Source organism: Cherax quadricarinatus, chromosome 52 (genome assembly GCF_038502225.1).
Source record: "Cherax quadricarinatus isolate ZL_2023a chromosome 52, ASM3850222v1, whole genome shotgun sequence".
Classification (NCBI taxonomy): Eukaryota; Metazoa; Arthropoda; class Malacostraca; order Decapoda; family Parastacidae; genus Cherax; species Cherax quadricarinatus.
Window position 1 is genome coordinate 21,706,022 of NC_091343.1, and position 5,169 is coordinate 21,711,190.

Sequence of the window (5,169 nt, forward strand, 5' to 3'; positions counted from 1 at the left end):
AATTTGAGGTGAGGAATCCCTCAGCCTTGATTAAAGTTCAGGGACTGACCACATCAAATTACTTCTTAAACTGTCTCCAACTTATAATTTCTGTATTTTATTGAAAGAGCCTCTGATTTGCAAATCATCTCCCTTAATAAAGTTACCCAGGTGTTACACATCTGTCATTTTCATAATCAAATCCAACCTTTGTCACTCACAAATTTGTCAAACACATTTTTGAAGATAACGTTTGAGATTCACTGACCTCACTTGGCAGACTGTACCGCTCGTCTACGATTCTCCTGCAGAACCAACACTCTCGCTTCCTTTCTCTACGTCAGTTTCTTAAAACCTTCCCTGCCATATGTTGTATTCTAATCTAGGATTTATTAGGCTAAGTTGCGTTAGAGTATATAATCATTTAATAAACCTATTTAACCACTACAAATATAATAAATATTGGCTTGACTCATTTGGCCATGTGGTGCCTCCTCACCTCCTGGACACAAATAAGTCTACACTTAACACTTGTACGACACTAGATTGCGATATTTGTTTACATCCTCTATCATGGTATATACCCTTCACAGGGAGTACCTTGATGCCGGTGATAGGCTCCTGTTCGAAGAAACAGCTGTTACCCTCCCATTCTCCTACTTATGGAACTCCAAGGAGATGAAGAGAGTAATTTTGAGAAGCTTACTGCTGGTGATCACATAGTTTGGGTACTGGTGGGTAGTTACACGTAGAGGATAATTTATACTAAACTAAACTTAACCTAATGTTACCACATAAATACGAGGCGAGAAAGTTGGATGATATGTTGAGGCGTCTGTGGAAAGAAGAGTTTATCAATAGAGGTAAAAATGAAAATATACCAGAGTATGGGTACGAAGCATTGGCTGGAAACTTTCCAGCAAGGATGAGGCTAGAGGTAATGGAGATATCTATCTGGAGAACAAAGTGTGGTGCGAATATTACAGAGAAATCATCGTATAAATTAGAAGACGGTGTGGGTTATCAAGTTTTAATTCAGAAGTTTTAGGAGGGGTTACCGAGATGGTTTGGACCTTTAAAGAGGACGTAGAAAATTAGGATACTTAGGAGAGTGAATAAAACTGGGGTTGAAAATAAAGGAGAGTTAAGGGATGGAGGGAAGAATAAAAGTTTTTATTGCTTAATGTTCGATCATCCAGCAGGCTTGTGTTAGTGTTTTAGTGCGGATTGAGTGGAGATAATATGTTTTTATGCCTTGAGGTGCTGTAGAGTGTGAGCAAGTAACATGTATGAAGGAATGGTGCGAAACTGGTTAACCGGAGTTGAATCCTGAATGTGGGAAGTACCGTGCCTGCACTCTGAAGGAGGGGTGAGAGGTCGCACTTCAGAGGGTCACCTCGATTGTGATGGCTGTGCACTTCTGTTAAGACCTGCATTAACTGAGTAATGGTGAATGTTTTCATTTTTAGGTCAACCTTCCTTGGTGACAGACAGCCGGTACGGCAAAAAAAAAAAAATGTAAATACGTATTACCTTTTGACCCGTGGCTCCGTAGACAACGCTCTCGCCTCACACACTGATTGTCCGTGGTTCAATTCCAGGTGGAAACATAGGGCGTGTTTCCTTACACCTACTGTCGCTGTTCACCTAGAAATAAGTAGGTAACTGGGTACTCACCTACTTGTACTCACTTATTTGTGGTTGCAAGGGTCGAGTCATAGCTGCAGGGGTCGAGTTAACTGTTGTGAGTCGCATCCTGGGGGACAAGACTGAAGAACCAAAATGGGAACCAGACAGACAGTCCTCGATGACGCACTAACATTCCTGGGTTATCTTGGGTGGATAACCCTCCGGGTTAAAAATCCGAAAAAAAAAATATTGTCTTATTTTAATGCTAAGAAAGAGTAATAATCTTTTTTTAATTTTGTATACCATAAAATGAAGAGAGAACTGTTGATAAAACCATTTTCTTTCAATATTTACTGGCTAACTCATATATTATTAAACCAGCTTATGAATTTGATTCCAAATTATTTTCAGTAAGAGAGTAAGCGAGCAAGCAAGCAATCAAGCAAATAAGGAAGAAAGCAAGCAAGTTAATATGTAAGTTAGTAGGTAAATTAAAATATTGTTTATTATTATTATTATTATTATTATTATTATTATTATTATTATTATAAGTAGGCGATGATAAAGGTTAAGCCAAGATAAATTTGTGTCTCTTTGTGTTGAGGTGACTTTACAAACCATACCACGGGCGGGATTGAACCCGCGGTCAGAGAGTCTCAAAACAAAGCTTTACACTCAGCTTCTATTGAGGGTACTGAAACTGGGTGTTTCGGTGGTCACCGCCCCCGAGGCCCAGTCCACGACCAGGCCTCGCTGTGGATCAGGGCCTTATCAACCAGGCTGACGTTCTAATCAAGCCATACCACGGGCGGGGTTAGAACCCGCGATCAGAGAGTCTCAAAACTCCAGACCGTCACGTATGGTTTGTTTGCAATCGTGCCATTACGATTTCGTGAGTCATGACGTACTAATCATTCAGTATAGTTACGTTTAAATCATCACCAACATTTGTTTATACAAGGAGAATGTACAGTGTTTGATCTTACACGTGAACGAATTAAGCAAAGTAAAAAAAAAAATAAATATATACCGCAGGATATATACACCCTGAGATGTATTTCTATCAGGAAATATATGCTTTGTTTTAGGGATTAAAGTATTCTTGTCTGGTGGTGATGAGGTTACGGGCAGCTCGGTAGGCAGCACACTCAGCTCACATACTGAGGTCCGTGGTTCGATCCCCGGTATGGGTGGAACTATTGGGAGTGTGTTTCCTTAAGACACCTGCTATCCCTGTTCACTTAGCAGTAAATGGGTACCTGAGTATTGGTCAACTGGTGTGGGTCGCATCCTGGGGTCAAAATTAACCTAATTTGCCCGAAATGTTCTGCATATCATGGAGATTTCTATATAGGATGTCAGCTATGCCCCGTGGCCTGGTGGCTAAAGTTCTCGCTTCACACGGCGAGGGTCTGGGTTCGATTTCCAGCGAGGGTATAAACATTTCACGTGTTTCTTTACACCGGTTGTCTATGTTCCTCATCAGTAAAACGGGTACCTGGGAGTTAGTCGACTGGTGTGGGTTGCATCCTGGGACAATACTGACCTAATATGCCCGAAATGCTCTGCATAACAAGCGGCTTTCTATATAGTAGTATGTCACTGATGTCAGCTATGGTCTGTATACCTTGTACATGTACTGGTAAATATATAATACTAATATATTTATTTCTACAAGTACTTGTAGCAATGAAGATTATTGTTATTATTATGTACTTGCAGAAATAAAGATTATTGTTATTATTAATGACCTTAGTGTAGTCGATATTACAACCTAGGATTTCAAAGGCCTGTTATCCCGGGTGTAATGGGAGCAAAAGAAACACAGCAGAAAAAGTTTAGACTTATATTATCCTTCACCAATTTAGAACAGCAATATGTACACTATGTACAGTAATAAGTATAGTGCACGTCACGGTAAGCAAGGCAGAAATAGAAGCCACAAGATAGCAGACCGTGCTCAACCAGCTCTAGAATGGGAATGACAAGGGCAGACAGGAGAGCGGTATCCACATAACCTCTGCGATTGCCAATCCCACCATCTTATTGGCTAGAACCTGGTCACTAGTTGAACGACGGGGCCCCATCACCAACTCTTAGCAACCTGGTTCGCTGGTTGGGGGAGATAGCCTGTAAATGAGGGTGTGTCCATGCGCCGAATAAAGGTTACGTACTCTTTGCATGCCACAGTCGATATGTTGTAAACCCTGTTAATCAACAAACCGACAATGCCAATGGCAAATACCTCTCATAGGCGTATAGATCTGGGGTTTAATCTTGGTTGAACCTGATTACCTTTCACTCTCTAGGTTCAGAATGTAACCTCGAGATTCAGGGTTTATCAATGGATACAATAATAATAAGAGTCAGCTGGCACTTGCTGCTGTCTGTGAGTCAGTTGGCACCTGCTGCTGTCTGTGAGTCAGCTGGCACCTGCTGCTGTCTGTGAGTCAGCTGGCACCTGCTGCTGTCTGTGAGTCAGCTGGCACCTGCTGCTGTCTGTGAGTCAGTTGGCACCTGCTGCTGTCTGTGAGTCAGCTGGCACCTGCTGCTGTCTGTGAGTCAGCTGGCACCTGCTGCTGTCTGTGAGTCAGTTGGCCCTTGCTGCTGTCTGTGAATCAGCTGGCACCTGCTGCTGTCTGTGAGTCAGCTGGCACCTTCTGCTGTCTGTGAGTCAGCTGGCACTTGCTGCTGTCTGTGAGTCAGCTGGCAACTGCTGCTGTCTGTGAGTCAGCTGGCACCTGCTGCTGTCTGTGAGTCAGCTGGCACCTGCTGCTATCTGTGAGTCAGCTGGCACTTGCTGCTGTCTGTGAGTCAGCTGGCACCTGCTGCTGTCTGTGAGTCAGCTGGCACCTGCTGCTGTCTGTGAGTCAGCTGGCACTTGCTGCTGTCTGTGAGTCAGCTGGCACCTACTGCTTTTTTTTCTATCAGCTGGGGGTACCAGAGCCTAAAAAAAAAATTATATTTGCAATGTTCAGCCTCTCACTTTTAGCCTCGGATTTCTATATATTTTTCATTCTCTCCATTTTCAGTTTTCAGCAATTTGGTATAAATCTCTCTCTTTACCGTAGAATTTTTTAAGTGGCCTTTTTCTCTTTATTTTTATTTCATGTATATATTTTTGTTATCTTTTTTCGATTTTTTTTTGTTTCGCCTACTCGTCAATTTGAGATATGACGCATATAAAATTAAAATCCATTTGAAGTTTATATTGAGAGAGTTACTCCCCATAGGGCTCAAGGCCTGGATCTTTCCATGGTATACCGCTCCTAGTTATGCGTCCCACATCACTCCACTAACAGCTGCGTATCTGTTATAGCGTTAGGGAAACCGGAACATAATGATTGTCAATGAATAGCCGAAGAATAGACAGGGACTCGAACCTTGGTCCTGTCATGTAGTAGGTTCAGCTTTGTACCACTGAGCTACGAGGCTTTCAATAGAAAGATTTCAGAGACAGCACTTCTGTAATATGTCTCTTCTGGCAGTAGTTACCATCTGTAACCCCATGAAGCTTCATGGTATATCTTTTCTCGTACCCCTCAATGCCATGGAGTTTAT